The sequence below is a fragment of the Euphorbia lathyris genome, chromosome 1 (assembly GCF_963576675.1).
Source record: "Euphorbia lathyris chromosome 1, ddEupLath1.1, whole genome shotgun sequence".
In the NCBI taxonomy this organism is placed as follows: Eukaryota; Viridiplantae; Streptophyta; class Magnoliopsida; order Malpighiales; family Euphorbiaceae; genus Euphorbia; species Euphorbia lathyris.
Window position 1 is genome coordinate 67,582,735 of NC_088910.1, and position 18,865 is coordinate 67,601,599.

Here is an 18,865-nt window from a genome sequence, read left to right on the forward strand (position 1 = left end):
CATGCCTTTAGCCACATTTTTCAAAGCCTCCACCTTACTTTCACAAACCTTCACATACTTTTTATTCAATTCTGCCCTCCAATTGTTTTGATAACTTTCAAAGGGTACTATCTGTAACGACCGTAAAAAAAATTACATTATTATATTTCTGGACGAAAATATTTGAAATTAGAATCTTAAAATCATTAATTGAGGTTATATAATTAATTAGTGATACATAAATTAAGGCTATGTAAAATATTAAAATAGCAAAATAATAATTAACTTTATAGTTAAAGATAATGATGAAAAACCGAAATAGATTTAGTGAGTAATTAAAGAGAGTATTAAATCCTTTTTTTTAAAAAAAATATTAAATAATAATAATTATTCTAAATAGGGATATATGTATTCGGTGGTGGGGTAAAAAGAGAATGAGGGAGAACACAGGGAAAAAAAAACCTAGTTTTCATGGCAGCCCGCAAAAATTATTTTTGAAGAAGAATCAGAACAATTCGATTTTTTTCCAGGATACCATTGATCTATCGTGTATTCATTAATATATCGTTCAAGATGCAGGTAAGTGGTTAATTAAACACATAGTTTATATTTATTTGTATGCTCTCTGTAATTGACCGTTGTAATTGTAGTTATTGTGTTTAAATTGAAACATTGTGATTGATGCGATGGACTTGTGAATATGAAATAGTGATGAAATTGATCATCTATTGCTATTAATTGTCGACATGAAATTCGGTGGTTATTATCAGTATCAAAATATTACGTGTATATTGCGTTTGAGTTTAAAGAATGATTTTATAGTGATATTTAATTCGACGAGACATAAGATGTTTGAAGAATACAAAACTGTGATATAGGATGTACAGAAATAATATTAGATGTAAAACAATGGCTTGCTTAGGTGGAGTTATGCTCAATGGTTGAGTTGTGGTTTTCTGTATATGAATGAACTGAGGTTTAATTGCTAGACACTTGTCCTTGAGATTAGTGTCGGAGTACCTCGGAATGCAAGGGTACTTTGTGCTGTTTTGCTACGCACTGGAGTAGTGCAGGGATACATGGCGGAGGTATCCTGTGCTGTTTTGCTACGCACTGGAGTAGTGCGGGGATGCCTGACGGAGGTACCTTGTGCTGTTTACTGTGATATATTGTGATGGGATTGAGATTGAGATTATAATAGTTTTGGATTGGCCGGCAAACCATTGAGTATATATCTCCTTAGCAAGCAAGACCCTTAAATAAATAAATATTTTCAAAGTCGTGATTAATGTTTGGTCACCTATTAATTATAAAATGCTTGTAAACTGAATTGTATGCTCGTGTGATTGTGCTATGTATATAATTAGCTATCTTACTGAGCCCCCAAGCTCACCCCACTCTCTCTCAGTTTTATTTTCAGGTTAAGGGTGTTAATTGATTAGCGGTTCAATCAGGATGATCATTATGTTAAAAGTACGTTGCAGTCTATAGTTAAAATATAGACTTATTACTAGATTTTGAGAGGTAAAGCTTGGAAAATTAATTTATTGGTATGTTTATGACATCTGTTTATTTTAGCAAGGTTTTAGTTGTGTATAATAGTCTAATATTAATTAATTAAAAGGGAATTTGAAACGGGTGTTACACTATCTATTGGACTAATGAATGTTGGTTGAAATTTTCTGTAATGTTGCCATTTTTTAGCAACCTTGCTCAAAGTTGTCAAACTCTTTTTAATATAAAAATAAAGTGATTTACTTAATTACTATTTGTGCATTTTCATGACAAATTTTTTAATTAAAATAAGTTATATATAAATTAATGATTTGAAGGCTATTCTGATAACTTTTGAAGTTGTCGACAAATAATGCGGGTGATTGATGAAATAAAATATTATATTCCAGTACTATGTGTTGGAAGCTACAAAACATTTATTTGTCCAACAATTACAAAAATGTGGTGAAAAAAATATAGAAGGGCCTTTTCAAAAAAAGAAATAATATATATATAGGGGGGAGGGATCAAGTGAGAACCTCCTTTTAGGCGATGACACTTTCTTAGGTGAGAACCACTAAAACTACGTAGTTTTGAGTCTAAAAATTAAACGAAAAACGCTGCTGCATGGGGGTTCGAACCTTAGACCATTTGTTTACACTCCAAATTACTTACCACTGAGCCAATTACTTTCCTTATATAATATGTGCCGCGATGATTAATATAACATAGCACTGTAGCTTTCATTGTTTAATATTTGACGCATGCACTTATTAATATTGATTAAATATGCATAATAATGAATTATTAATAGAAAAAAAAGAAATGTGCATAATAATGAATTATTAATAGAAAAAAAATGTGCATAATAATGAATTATTAGTAGAAAAAATTCAAGAACATGCTCCAATTTCTTATTTATTTAATTCCTTTATATTTTGTAATTTATGTTATATAAGAAAACATATTTTTTTAAACATACGTTATAACATATAATTTAACTTTTTTTTTTGAAACAACATATATTTTAACTTTTAAAACGCGAACTATGAAGTTTAGAACGTACGACATATTTTTTAGAACACACGTTATGTTTTTTAGAACATATGTTATGTTTTTTCGAACATGAGTTATAAATTATATTTTTGGAAAAAATGAAAAAACGATCCAAATATCTACTGATTTTTTTAGAACATTATACTTAAATTTTGGAACACAAATTACAAACTTTAGAACATACGTTATGTTTTTTAGAACATGTGTTATGTTTTTTCGAACATGAGTTATAAATTATATTTTTGGAACAAATGAAAAAACAATCCAGATATCTACTGATTTTTTTAGAACATTATACTTAATTTTTGGAGCACAAACTATAAACTTTAGAACATACGTTATGTTATTTAGAATATGAGTTATAAATTATATTATAGAACAAATGCAAAAATGGTCCATATATTTACTGTTTTTTTAAACAACAATTGTTTTCCTTATCCATTATGGAGCGCGCTGATTAATATACCATTATCCATGTAGCTTCTATTGTTTAATATTAGACATATGCACTTATTGAATATCGATTAAATATGCATAATAATAAATTATTAATAGAAAAAAAAAGAAATGTGCATAATAACGAATTATTAATAGAACAAAAAAATCCAAAAACATGCTCCAATTTTTTATTTATTTAATTCCTCTATATTTTTTGTAATTTATGTTTTTAAATGTTAAGGACGATGTTCTAAATAATGTTACATAATTCTAAACTTTATAATTTATGTTCTCCAAATTAAGTATAATGTTTAAAAAAATCAGTAAATATCTCGATCATTTTTGCATTTGTTCTATAATATAATTTATAACTCATGTTCGAAAAAACGCAACGCATGTTCTAAAAACATAACACATGTTCTAAAGTTTATAGTTTATGTTCCAAAAATTAAGTATAATGTTTTAAAAAAATCAGTAAATATCTGGATCGTTTTTTCATTTGTTCTATAATATAATTTATAACTCATGTTCGAAAAAACATAACACATGTTCTAAAAAAACACGACATATGTTCTAAAAAATATATCGTACGTTCTAAACTTTATAGTTCGTGTTTGTTCTATAATATAATTTATAACTCATGTTCGAAAAAACATAACGTATATTTTCTTATATAACATAAATTACAAAAATATAGAGGAATTAAATAAAAAATTAGAGCATGTTCTTATATTTTTTTCTATTAATAATTCATTATTATGCATATTTCTTTTTTTTCTATTAATAATTCATTATTATGCATATTTCTTTTTTTTCTATTAATAATTCATTATTATGCATATTTAATCGATATTAATAAGTGCATGCGTCAAATATTAAACAATATTTAGAACATCGTCCTTAACATTTTAAAACATAAATTACAAAAATATGGAGAAATTAAATAAATAAGAAATTAGAGCATGTTCTTGGATTTTTTTTCTATTAATAATTAATTATTATGCACGTTTCTTTTTTTTCTATTAATAATTCATTATAATGCACATTTAATCGATATTAATAAGTGCATGCGTCAAATATTAAACAATAGAAACTAGAAGTGCAGTGGTATATTAATCAGCGCGCGACATAACACATAAGAAAAGTAATTAGCTCAGTGGTAAGAAAAGTAATTAGACTCAAAACTACGTAGTTTTAGGTGGTTCTCACCTAAGCAAATGTCCTCACCTAAGAAAGGGTTCTCACAAGAGCCCTCCTCTATATATATATATATATATATAAGGGCATTCCATTTCTGTCACACTATAAATTTGCCAAAAGTCTATCTGTGTGTTCTCTATAGTTGTCTTATTTCTTTAAAAAAAATACCCCTAAAAGGCTTTAATCTTCATTTTTCAATCTCTTGCATTATTTGAAATAAATGACACTAATAAGAGATAAATTTGGATAAAGTAACTCAACTAAGCACAAGATTAAGCCAATTAATTAGGAAGCTAATTAGATCAAATTAAGCATATCAATAACCCATAGGTTGTCAAAGATAATAATAAATACCACAACCTTATTATCTATTGGTTTAATTAAGCTGATGTTTGTTTCAACTTTTTCCAAACTATTTTTAGCTTTTTACTTGAAATAAAAGATAACATAACATTTGGTTAGGTTTTATAAAACTGGAGGTGTTAACTTTTTTTTTTTTATGAAAACAACGGGTGTTTAAAGTTTTTCATGAAAATACATTTTTATAGTTTTTTAGGATTTTTTTTTATTTATTTATTTGATTTTGATAAGATTATGTTATATATTCTTTCAAAACAAGCATTGATATGGTTAAATAGTATTATTATATCACAATTGCTTTTTATCTCTCATTAATTAAAATGATAGTAATGCTATGAAAATAATGAGAATACTAGAGCAATTGAAAAGAAAAGACATTATTATTATTATATATTTGAAAGAGAAAGAAAACATATATGTATAAGAAGTGAAAGACTATTTAGTAGTAGGGGGAATGCTCTGCTCATTCCTGAAGAAATTAGTAGGATCAACTGCAGTCTTAATTTGGACCAATCTGTGAAAATTGTTTCCGAAGTATTTAACCCCATAAATAGTGGCTTGTTCAAAGGTATTAATATTATTTGTACCCCAAGAATTAACTCCAATGTCAAGATCCCTGTAGTTCAAAAAAGCACTTCTTGGGTTCTTGGAGACATAAGGTGTCATAAAAGTGTACAACTTCCTTGCCTGGCCCAAATAATTGGTCTCTGCTTCCTTCCAATTCACAGAATATTGTACCTTAAACAAATTACCTTTTCTATGGGGAAAGGGTGTAGCTGTTGGAAGAATCTGATCCATTTTTCCACCATAAGCATTGAAAACCAATCCTATTTTCCCCAAATCCATCATTGTTTTCCATATCATCTCCAACCCTTTTTTATTTATAGGAGACTGCACATAATCTGATTTCCTCTTGAGGAAACTGGCTGAGTCTGTATTTCTGTCAAGTAAAACATCATGTGAAGTTGTAGTATAATTATCATAATTTGCCCACCACAGAACTGACTCAATCCAACTTCCTGTTAAACAATCTTCCTTCTTCAATCCTAATTCCGGGAATTCTTTGCTCATTAACCCCATAAGACTATCAACACCGCCCAAGTATAAACTCAATATCGATATTCTGATTGTCTTTTCTTTTTTAGCAGGTTGTATAGGCTGTACCAGCATCCTCATGAATAGATTTCCATCTATTTTCGGAGCAACTGATTGCCATTTGTAAACCAAATCAGTAGCATTTTCTTCAAGAGTTTTTTCAACTCTAAAGAAACTAACACTTGGAGGAACACCAACAAGTTTTATCCTATATGCAATCACAACTCCAAAACTTGCTCCTCCTCCTCCACTAATGGCCCAAAATAGATCTTCACCCATTTCCTTTCTATTCATAAGTTTTCCATTAACACCCACAATTTGAGCATCTAGCAAATTATCCACAGCCAATCCATATTTTCTAATCATGGCACCGTATCCTCCTCCGCTAATATGCCCTCCAACACCAACTGTTGGGCAAACCCCTGCAGGGAATCCATGAACTTTACTTTTTTGTGAAATTCCATAGTAAACTTCCCCAAGTGTAGCCCCAGCTTGAACCCAAGCAGACTGGCTTCGAATATCTACTTCAACGGATCGAAGATTGAACATGTCAAGGATAAAAAATGGTTCGGCAGACACATAAGAAACCTTCATAATCATGTCCACCGCTACGGATTTTGAGCTGATAACCAGCTTGTTTGGTGCAGATAACAGCAGCTTGGACATGGTTGATCTGCTTTGGGGTTATAATGATTAATGGTTTGGGGGTTTCGGTTGTATTCATGCGGGAATTTCGAATGTAAGCTCGGAGAACCGAAGAATATGATGGATTGGTCTTTGAAAAAACAATATCTGAAATTTTTTGTTGGGGGTTTGTGTTTTTCTCTAGGCATTTAATTAAAGATGTATATACTGCTGCATTATCACCACCTGAAACTATCAAGATGGAAGAGAAGAGATTAATGTTAACAACAATCGCGATTATAGAAGCCAAAAGCTTTGGTGTCGCCATTGTTGCACTTGTATATATTCCTCCTCCTGGCCCTAGCAAGACAAACTTTCTGCTTTTATATGCAATCACTTTGCTATACATAGCATCATCTTTATTTTCGATCTATTTTTGGATTTTAATCGTTACACAATTATATAATTTTACACCAGAAAAATGGGTTGGTATACGTATAACCATGACTCCATGAAAGGAAAGCAAGCTATTATTGATTTTAATGGCTTCTTTTTGTTTGGTAACCGTATCTATAAGGAGACAATTTCTTTTTCTTTTTTTGAGGAATTAACATTAAATTTTTAAGGGATAATTTGTAAAAATACTCCTATTGTTTAAAGTCATGAGCAATTTCATCCCTAATGTCTAAAATTATATAATTTTACATTCTAATGTTGGCAGTCAAGAGCAATTTTACCTTAACATGGACAAGTTGTGTCAATTTGAGAAATAATTCACAAACCGTGTTCTCAATTATGAATCTTTGTCATCTTCACTTCACATTTGCCCCATTTTATCACTTATTAGTAACAAATCATGAACATATGATTAAACGCGAAAACAGATGAAACAAAATATAATGCATTTTGTACGAGTTGGACAAAAAAAATTCAAATATTTGGCCAAATTTAAAAATATTAATATTCATTTCTATTATTAAATTACAAAAAAAAAATCATCTTTTTACAATCAACAGACGTGCAATTGATGCAAAATAAGGAATAAAATATCTGCATCTCATAATAATGTCTTAAATTGATCCAACTTGTCAATGTTAAGGGTAAAATTGATATTGGCTACCAATGTTATAGGTAAAATTGTATCATTTTAGATGTTAAGGGTAAAATTGTTTCTGGCTGTAAATGTTAGGGGTATTTTTATACCTTATCCCAATTTTTAATGATATAAATCTAATTTTAACACTAAATTCTATCCTTTTTAATAATAAAAATCTAATTAAAATGGCATTCAATTTTTTTTTTTTACATTTTAAATTGTTAAAATTAAATTTGTACTAATTAAAATTTAAATATTAACATTAGATTTTTATTTTAAATTTGTCAAATTTTAAGCTTTAATTTCTACTAAAATTATTAATCCTATTTGGTAATATATAAATGAATGGCATGTATGTATTAGAGATTATTTTTTCTAGTTTCACTGCATTTTGGGAGATTGTTAGCTCTGATGTGTGCGCTACGGTTAGAAGCTTCTTTACCTCTGGTTTTATGCTACCTGGCCTCATTCTCAATTCAAATACAATGGTGCTTCTTCCCAAAGTTGAAGGTGTTATACGGATCGACCAATTCCGTCCAGTAGTCATGGGAAATTTTGTTTTTAAGATAATTACAAAAATAATGGCTAACCGGATCTCTGGAATTGCTGCAAGAATCATTTCTCCGAACCAATTTGGTTTCGTAAAAGGAAAAACCATCTCACATTGCATTGCCACGGGTGCTGAAGGAATTAATATTTTAGATAAACACGGGCTCGGAGGTAACATGACTTTAAAAATTGACATCCGGAAAGCTTTTGACACCATGAACTAGGATTTCATCATTGCGGTACTTGCGGCCTTTGGTTTCTCTCCGGTCTTCAGGGATTGGATCATGAGCATCTTCGATTCGACCAGGATCAGTATTACGTTGAATGGGTCGCCTAAGGGTCAGGAGGTAAATTGGGCAAAGTCTAAATTGATTATTGGTACTCGGGTTCCTTCCCACTGTGTTTCGCACTTAACTGGGGCTATGGGTCTACGCCTTGGCACCTTGCCGCTAATTTACTTGTATGTCCCTTTGTTCAAGGGAGCTCCGAAAAAGCTCTATCTACAGCCTATTGCGGACCGCATCCTGGCTCGGTTCAGCGGTTGGAAGGGAAAGTCCATGTCTATGGCTGGCTGACTGGCTCTCATTCAATCAGTAATTACAAGCTCTTTACTTCACTCGTTTGTGGTTTATCAATGGTCTTCAGCTTTACTCGGTCGCTTGAATCAATGTACTCAAAATTTTCTTTGGGCTGGAGAGGTCAGAAAATGAAAGCTAGTCACGGCCCCATGGAAAGTTTGCTGCAACTCTATAAGAGAGGGGGGTCTGGGTCTTAAAGATTTCGCCATTTTAAATTTCAGCTATGCTTGGTCATTTGAATTGGGACCTAATACGCAGCATCACATTCATTGCATTCTCCCGTAAAAGGTTCCTGAACGCCTACGGCTTACCAAAGCGCTCGCCGATTCATTCTACTGTTTGGAGCTCACTTCGATCCAACTACTCACAGATGAAGTCTGACGTTCTTTAGTTTATTGGGCAACATTCAATTTTGTTATTCTGGTTTGATGAATGGATTCAACCAATTTTGCATTTACAAACTGATGCTTATCTCACGGATCGCTCCATGGTAATGGATCATTGGGAAGATGGTGTGTGGCATAGCTTACCTGAGCTTCCAGCGGAGCTGATCGCTACGATCACATCAATTAAGGTGGGGGAGGATGAGACGGATGCCTGTATTTGGACATCCTCGATCACTGGTCAATACATGGTTAAAAAAGGTTATGCCTTACTCAAACCATCACGGAAGCAGACGACTTGGGCAACTTTTATTTGGAAGCATTTCCTGCCCCTAACGAGATCATTGATATGTTGGAAGGCTATACAAAATCTTTTACCAGCACATGAGGAGCTTCGGAAGCGTGAATTCCAATTCGCCTCTTGTTGTGCCCTGTGTAATGTGGCTGAAGAAACTAATTCGCACTTGTTAATTTTATGTCATTTCACCGAGATGGTTTGGAAGGCGGTTTTCTCTTTATTTGGCCTACGATGGCGGATTTTCCAGGACTTTGGAGAGCTAATTGGCTTTGCACTGACAGTCACCTTCAGCAATCAGGTACAGAACCTCTAGAATGCCGCAATTGTGTGTGGGGTATGGGTTGTTTGGCTAACATGGAATTTGGTCATTTTCGAGGAAAAACCACCTGACATACTGCTTGTCCTCCAGCAAGATAGAATCCAAAACAGAGAAAAATCAACAAATAGCTCCCATACAAAAGCAAGAATCTACTGCACTTTATAATCCACAACAGTTCAGACTACTCATTTTGCAATTAAAAATATAATGAACCTCAGATGAGTCTCCAAAACTAATTAATTGGTTTATCAATCAACACTTCATGAAAACGAAAGAAGAGAACTAAAATTGATAGCTCACAGGTGGTCACTCTGACGCTCAAGTGTTTGGGTGTAAATGCTTTATTTGTAAATGCTCTACATTTTATTGCACAAAGTGGTCACGTTGGGATTGCATCATCCATCCGGTCAAAATTAATGCATTAAAATTAAACAAGATGATAGGTCTTTAAAGGTTGTAACATAGGCTAAAGGTTGGGGTAGGAAAAAAGGAATTTATAGGTAAAAAGTTAATGACTCGACTAGTTAAGATTTTTGCAAAAAGGACACATTTTCCGCTATAAATTAGGGAGCTATCAACCACCTTCCCACACTTAAATCTTGTTTGTCCTCAAGCAAGTCAGAATCCAAAAGGGACACGTTTTTCCGCGATGTATAAGAAGGTGGCTCAAGGTTGTTTTTGTTATTCAATCAAGTATTCGAGAAACAATTAAAATATAAGCATGTCTTTTATCCTTTCCACTATAATTGATTTTTTTTTTGGTTTTTTGGTTTTTAACCTTTTTTTAATAGATGGGAAAAAGAATGAAATTTAGATGGGTAAAGTTGCTTTCTTTATTAAAATTACAACCTTTTAGTGATTGGTAGCTGAAATTTGAAGGTTAAGTGTGTCTAAGGATTCATCAAAACTAAATCGAGTCAATTAACTTGGGTGAGAAAGGGTATTTAAGAAGGCTAAGGGCTTGTAGCAAGGCTAATCAAAGAAAAGGGTAAATGTAGGCTCAAATGAGCTTATCTAGTGGATTTACTAGGGATTTTGGCTGATCAAAGAATAGGCTAATGTTCACAAAGGGCTATACCTAGGTTGCCTAATCACTTTAAGGTTAATAGAAACACAAAAATTCAACCAGTATTGGATGCAATTCCTATGAGCACTAAGACAATAAAATGTAATCCCACACCTAAAAGATCAATTGTTCCTAATTATGAGTCTAATAATATGATCTTTATGGCTCTAAACTCACAATTCAAGGGTTATTTGTATCAATCCTAGCCTCAACTAACGTTCCGTTCCATGTCAATCTTAGGCAAAAAATACTCTTTGGAGACTCAAACGTTGTTCAAATTTTTTCGCATGCATCAATTTCTTTTAGAATGTGAAAATTTTTAAGCGCATTGTCAACTATATTGTCGGGTTAGCTAAATGTATCAAATTCAACTGCCTAGGATTCTTTTTATTCCTAGAATCAAAATAAAAAGCAAACAAAAACATAAAGTATGAAGGGAAACATGCAAATGGCAAGAATAAAAAATCATCATATCATATTACCTCATCCCCACACTTACAACATGCATTCACTTCCAAAAATCCATAAAAGTAAAACGTAAAGTAAAGTGCAAAAAACAAATAGGATAGAAAAACTCCTCCAGGGTGGCGGTTTATCCAACCCCGAATATCCGATGCTAAGCTGTTGAAATCCAAGCGTAAATCCTGGAAATCAATCCGGCGTCGACGAGTGTTCCGCTGATAGGGTCCTGCCATTAAAAGAAACAACCATAAGAATAGACATAGTAAAAGAAAAGAAAAAATTTTAATTTAATTATTATTTTTTTTATAAACCAATTTTTTAATATGTCTCGGCGAGATGAACAGTGTCTCAATGAGATGACATAAAAAAAAATTTAACGAAATTTTTTTTAATGTGTCCCGGCGAGATGAATAGTGTCTCGCTGAGATGAGACGAAAAAAATCTGTTTTTTTTAAGAAATCTAAACAATTATTTCACCCTATTTAATTTACATAAATTATAATCGAAATAGTCCCCGGCAACAGCGCCAAAAACTTGATGCTCGCGAAGTATATAGCAGTTAATAGGACAAGTGTATCATATCGCAATAAGTAGTAATGTGCTAAGCACGAGATCGAACCACAAAGACTATTTGTTATAATTAGTAAATCTACTTAAGCTGATCTAATTATTTAGAGGGTTGAATAAGAATTGGTGTTTGTTTAATTAACTAATTAAATTGAAAGCAATAAAATGAACAATTAACAGGGTAGAAGGTGAATTAATGGAAGGTACAATCCAGGATGAGTGATCCTTTAAATCCTATGTATGGGTTTAGGGAGTTCAGACTTATGTTTTATCATTGATTGACGATAATTACCCTAATAAGAAAGAAAAATGTGATCAAGATTTATCTAACCTATTCACATGCATTCAGCTAACGGATTGATTAGGCATATAACTTGGGGCATGCAAAGCAATAGGTTCCTTGGCAATTAAGACTAAAGTCATATCCCAGTCACGAAACGGCACTCCTAGTGGTCTCTAGCGAGATGGGATTATACAAGTTCAGTATAGACAATCCCATGGTCAGGTTCATGTCTATCTATAATCCTATCTTTATCAGGTTATAGGCATTAGGCACAAACATATATACATATCAGGCTAGTTGATCGTCATCGAGTCTCATTCTACCAATAATCCTATTCTTGACACCTTCAAGGCATTAAACATGCATAATCTGATCAATTAAAGGTAAACACATAAGCCCTAGGTCCCTAATCATACATAATCATATAATCAATCTCATCCCCATCTCAGATTGGGTGGGGATTAGTTCATATACAAACTAATCATAGAAATAGGGAGTAAAAGAATAATGGAAAACATCTTCAATAGATTATAAAAGAAAAGATAAGAGGGAGAGATAGAAATCTAAAACCCGCTTTGTCGATTCCGATTTATAAAATAGAAGATCAAGTGCTTCTCCCATTAATTATTCTTCAAAAGAATAGACAAAACAGAAATAAATCTAATCTAGAAAGGAAAAGAACAGTACTGAAATAAATAAAAGTTGAAAATAGTAATGAACTACATTGTGAATGAGATGATTAAGTCTGAATGAATAAAAAGATGGAACTAGCTCCCTATTTATAGAGTTAGGGAGAAACCCTAATGCAACAAGGGTAAAATATGCAATTTTAGTGTATTTTGGTGGGTCATGGGGCAGGATTCGCACATTCCAGCAAAGGGGAAGGCATTAGAATCGCCTTCCCCTCCTCGTATCGCCAAGACAAGGCCCTATCTCGGCGAGACAGGTTCTATCTCGCCGAGACAGGTCTTCCATAGGGGCAGAATCTCCGGTTTTTCTCCCGTTTAGTCCCTCATGAGTCCAAAAGTTGCTCCAAAGGTCCCTGATGAGTCCATAAGTACTCTAATGGTCCCTAGATAGTCCATAAATGCTCCAATGGTCCCTGGTCTGATTCAGAAATGCTCGAAAAGTCCCCGAATATCCCTGAAAACACTGATAATGCCATAAAAAGTGGAAAATACTAAATTTAACTAAAAACTATCAAATTAACATCTAAATTAACTAAAGACTAAAGTAAAACAATCTAAATTACTCCTAAAAACTCTATAAATTAGGGAGCTATCAAATACACCGCTTATTGAGATCGATTTCAACCTCCATCCGTGAAGCGGATTATAATAGTCGAGGGACTATGCGCAACACTATGACTGATTTCCACATTCTCAAGAAGCTCTCTCTTATTGGCAGGCACTCTACGGCACCCCGTATCACTGAGGTGCATTGGTTTCCCCCTCCCTAGGAATGGATGAAGGCAACATCGATGGTTCAGAAATGGGGGCTCCTAGACCGGCTGGCGCGGGTGAAATATTCCGTGCGGATTCGCCCATGGCGCATTTTGCTTTCATATTTCGGCCACATACACTTTTTTAGCAGAACTGCAGGCAGTTATCAATGTAGTCGAAATTGCTTGGATGCGTGGATGGACTCGGCTATGGATTGGGCGGATTCCACATACGTGGTTAACAAACTAAAATCACGATTTACCATGGTTCCCTGGTTTGTCTTGCAAAGCTGGAAAAAATGTTTATCCTATCTCCGGCTTATGACCTATTCCGCCACACATATTTTTCTTAAGAGCAATGAGGCTGCAAATCAATTGGCTAGAGAAGGTCTAGTCACAAAAGATTACGCATGGTGGGACCCGGCTCCAACTTTCTATGGCTCCTTTATATATCAGGATTTAGCTGGCTTCAGCCAATTTAGATTTTCTTAATTTGCTTTGCCTCATGTGGTTGTGTTTGATATTCTTTGATACTACTGTGTAACGATATTTCATTTATTTTTTATTTTATATATTCTTTTGGGTTCGGCTTTCCCTTGGGCTCGGAGGGTGCCAACCTAATTGGGATGCTTTGACCCAATGGATATGCTGGATTCCAGCTTTCATTAAAAAGAATGTTGTATAATGTTTATACTCTTACTATATGAAATAAACTTTAGTGTGTACATTTTATATTGTTATTTTCCTCCTCCCCCAACAAAGTGGAATCAAAATCTAGGTTGTGAAAATTTTCTTATTTTCTTGAATTTAGTGTTTCAGATACCATACCAAAAGAAAAAATGGTTGTCAATTCAAATATCTCACTTCACTTCTCTTAGCTTACGAAGACCAATTATACAAATTGGTCCATCCAAATAAATGGTTTAGTCAGATCCCAATAAACTTGGGACATTATTGCAAAAACTATAAAGTTTTGACAGACGAGTCTCGACTATATCCAAGTGCTTTCCGAATAAAAGTTTGAAAACTTAGAAACTGTGAATAAGATTAATAGGCTTTGAGAAGTATAATTATATGCATTATCAGTATTGATCATATTGATTGTTGAAAACCGATCTTTGAACATAAAGCCATATTCTGAGAGATTTTAAGCCTTTCACAAGATCATTTAAAATAGAAAATTTTTCTCAAACTATTATTGTTAGGAGTCCTACTTGCATTGCGATATTCATGTCTCGTTCCACACTTAAATCAAAACTACACGAGTCTAATTAGGAGGTAAAATGAGAAAACACATATAAGTTCAGCCCCTTGTGACATATAAACTTCTTCTTTGTTGGCCCAAAACCATTTTACATTGTGTTTTGTGAAGCCTCTTTGAAACCAATCATTCATCACTTTTTTCATTTAAACCACATTACAAGCCTAAAACCTTCACAAATACATTTTGATACCCATGGAATTTTTGTGTATTGTGTGCATATATTTTCTTTAGTGTGTATTTAAATCTCAAAATAAAAAGCTTCAAATCTGCCAAAGGACAACAAATTTGTTGTTTTAACAGCAGCTCAACAAGCAAACCACTCAAGCTCACCGAGCATCAAACATCATTCACAAAATTCAATCTTCTCTATCAAATAGCTCGTTGAGTCATTCATTTAACCTCGGCAAGCTAAGAGCTGAAAAGATTCAAAAAAGCCAAAAATTCAAAAGAAGGCATATAAATAGAAAATTCCAAATAAAATTCATTCCACATACCCATTCTCAAATCAGACTAATTTGTTCTAAATTGTGCACAAGACTATAGTAAATTCCATTTCAGCCCATTATTCCCCATCCATACCTAACCTAAACCACATTACAACCCTTGTAAAAGACCTTTTTTTATTATTTTTTAAATTAGATTAGCAACGGATGGAGATTAAGGAACTAAAAAGACGTCATCACTTATTGCAATTCTTGTATTAAAATCGTCAGCAAAGACTTCAACTTTGAATGAAAAAGAGATAAAGGTTGTCCAACAACAGAAAAATACAAAGCCTTGAGAGATCACCTTGTGATGTTCTACATCGATTCATGCTTTTCGTATTGGGAATTATTATATTATGTGATACTTTTGAGAAAATCTTAGCGATTTATTCAAGTTCATGCATGTTCTAAGTTTTTAATCTTTAGTTTGGTTTTGCATAAGTTAGGAATGGTGGAATGTCAAGTGAAATAAACCCTATAATTGACTTACACTTTCTTGGTTGTTTAATATTTGATTTTATCTTGATCCTCAGACTTGCTTGAGGACAAGCAAGGTTCAAAGTGTAAGAAAGTTGTTATCACCATTTTAGATAAGGTTATAGAGTATAGTTTTGCCTTTATTTTTTAGTCGTAATTTCCCTTGGTTATGAGTGAATTTTATCTTATTCTGGTCTTAATTAGAGTTTTGAATTATTTAATGTAGTCTCAGGCCTTAAACAAATAGAATTGGCAATTTCAGCATAATAGCTTGTCGAGCTACTTGATGAGTTACTATTTTCGAGTCAGTAGAGGAAATAGAAAGTCAAGACACGGAACTCGAACTTAAATGGTAGCTCAGTGAGCTGGACATAACAACTCGGCGAGCTACGACAGAACTTAGTAGTTGACTTCAATCGAAACTCTACTTGAAAGGGCTCGGTTTTATCTGACTTTTACAACTCTAATCCGATCAGATAAAGGTTATAAGACCTAATAAAGATAAGGGGACATCCTAGGGTTAAGAGGGCTTGACTGATCCATATAAATAAAGTCTTTTTCATTGTAATTGGATATTAGTTCTTACATTAGCTTAGTTTTACTTTCCTTTTTCACATACTTTAAGTTTATATTTTGTTTTTCCTTAGTTTACTTTAATTTTTCGTTCCATTATTAGTTTAGTTAAGTAAGATTTGACATTAGTTTTTTAATTCCCTATTTGTTTTCACGTTAAGTTTATCTAATTCAAAGTTTCTCTTCATGTACAGTCTCTTCCATCCTAACTTTGAATTGATAATCTAAACTTGTTAAGCATGAGTTCATCTTCACTTTGTCCCCTCATGCTTTTGTGTCTTAGCTCAGACATTAGGTAAAACACTATAGGCTAGGATGTCGATGAATTGTGCTTAAAAAGTATGGATCATTAATAGGAGTTTATGTCGTGTTGTAGGACTTAACTAAAGAATTAACTAAAGTATTGCTTACCTCTATCTAAAAAAGCTAACCAAGTAATCAGGCAGAGAAGTTAAATTGTGAAACCTAACCAAGTAAATAAGTCAACTTAGCATATTAGTTAATCTTATACCTTAATCAAATAGTGCGACTTCATGGTCTAGGTTACAACTTAGTCTTTATTTTCATAGCGTCTAATGCCTTCAAACACAATTAGGGGTTTTGCCTAACCAAGCATAGACCTAATAATGTTTGAGGTAGATTTAGTAGTTCTTGATCAGAGTTACTATTTTCTAATGGAAAATCACTGTCTCGAGTTAACCTTTAAATTCACACAACATAAACCTATTGATCCATATGAGTTAGCATGAGGATCCTAAATCCTAGTCTTTCATTAATACGTTTAACAAATTAGTTGTTCAAATGCTTTGCTAGTTTAATTGCTTTATTAGTATAAAAAAACTCAATTCACTTAACGGATACCTTAGATAATATAGGATTCGAGTATGGATAAGGCCTTAGGTACTAGTCTCTGTTGGATAGATACTGTTTTTCGAAACACTTTATTACTTGATGCGATAGGGTGCACTTGCTCTTAAGTGGTTATAAGTTTTTATCTTATCACTTAGGTTTCCCAATTTCTAGCAAAATGACCCCTTCCTTTGCAATTGTAACACATAACTGAATTCATATCCAATGATACTTACATGGTCGAACATTTGAAATTAGTTGTAAAATGTTGTCCAAAGCCTTCGAGGTTGCATGGTCATGTAGTTGGACCATCCACGTTATGATCTTCCCTATCCATGACCAAAAGAATGGATAAAATTACATGGACATAATTGTTTGGAGAAATCGGTTTAGTGTGGCTCATATCTTTGGCCAGCTCTGTTTCTTCACTTATAAATAATTATTAAAGTCACTAGTTATAAACGAGCTTATAAAACTCCATTGAACCCATCTAGTCCTAGGGCACTGAGCCCATCCATCCCGAAAATCGTTTCCTTGATTTCCTCCTTAGTAGGGCAAGTCAAAAGTGAGGCATTTTCATCATCACTAATAAGGCAAGGTATAACTTGCGCCACTTCAGAGAAGGGCGGAGAAGAGGAAGAGGGGGCTGAGAACAAGTCTTCGTAATAGTTCACAATATGGGTAGTAATGTCCTGCTATGATATCGAGATGGTCCCGTCAATCTCAAGGGCAGAGATGCCAACAGTCCACGATTTAATCATTGCACACTGATGAAAGAAAGCAGTGTTTCTATCCCCCTCTCTAGCCACCGCACAGGACTGCGATCTTTAGTGTAAATCTCCTTTCTCAGGAGTTGTAGATCCAATTCCGATTGGGTAGAGACCTCTCATCGGCTAAGCTCCTCAGTCATACCCTCCACTTCAATGTATTGTTGCACCTCAAGGAGCGCGGCTTCCTCATTTGAGATGTTTGTATCTAAGTGACCAAAGACCTCTTTGTTCCATTTTCTGAGAATAGGGCACAAACAACGAAGTTTAGCAATGAGAAGCTGCATAGGCGGGAGATGCTCGGAGAATGACTGCCAGAAATCTGAAACAATACTCTTGAGGTCCGGATGGGTTAGCCACATGCTTTGGAAAAGAAATCTCGGTGAACCATGAGATAATAGGTTGCCACGAAGAAGAATAGGATGATGATCCGAGTGGCTTCTAGCGAGAGCAGTACATGAGATGTTGTTGCAATGCTCAAGAAAATCAGTAGAGGCGAGAGTTTCATCCAACCGACAATTAACCCGAGCCGTCCCAAACTGCTTATTAGTCCAGGTGTATAGGGAACTCAACAAACCAATATCATGAAGCTCACCCGAGTTAATGAAAGATTGGAATTTAGCATACGAGGCAAGTGCAGAAGGAGCCCCTATTTTCTTATGAGCTCCTAAAATAGAATTGAAGTCACCAACAACGATGAAGCTTTTCAGAGTGTTGATGTCATTCCTCATTTGAATTATATCCGCCCATAATGTTCTTCTTTGCAGATAATTTGTGCTAGCATAAACACAACATATACTGTGAGTTCTTCCATCCATACAAAGGTCCAAGGAGACATGTTATGATGATGAGAGAGTCTATGAAATTACTGAGGAACCCAATCTACTGAAAACCCATAAACTTTGTAACACCTAGTTCCAATACCATATAGATATTGTACGTTTTGGCCCAAATCCAACACATTGCACCTCACGGCTTTAAAACACGTCTGCATGCATTGGATTCACATCTTACGAATATGCCCCAATCACTCTATCTCCTTTTTCGATGTGGGATTCAGTTCATTCCTGTCCCCATCGCCATCCCTTAAGTCCGCTCATTGCTCAGGTCTTCTACCCCGGCACCACCCACTCCGGACCGGGTCGTTACAGGCCCACCAGCT

General features: G+C 33.8%; 1 pseudogene; it reads right to left on the reverse strand.

The window, feature by feature from the left end:
- Positions 1-4,842: 4,842 nt before the first annotated feature.
- On the reverse strand, positions 4,843-6,574 carry LOC136218349 (berberine bridge enzyme-like 21; annotated as a pseudogene).
- Positions 6,575-18,865: the final 12,291 nt, after the last annotated feature.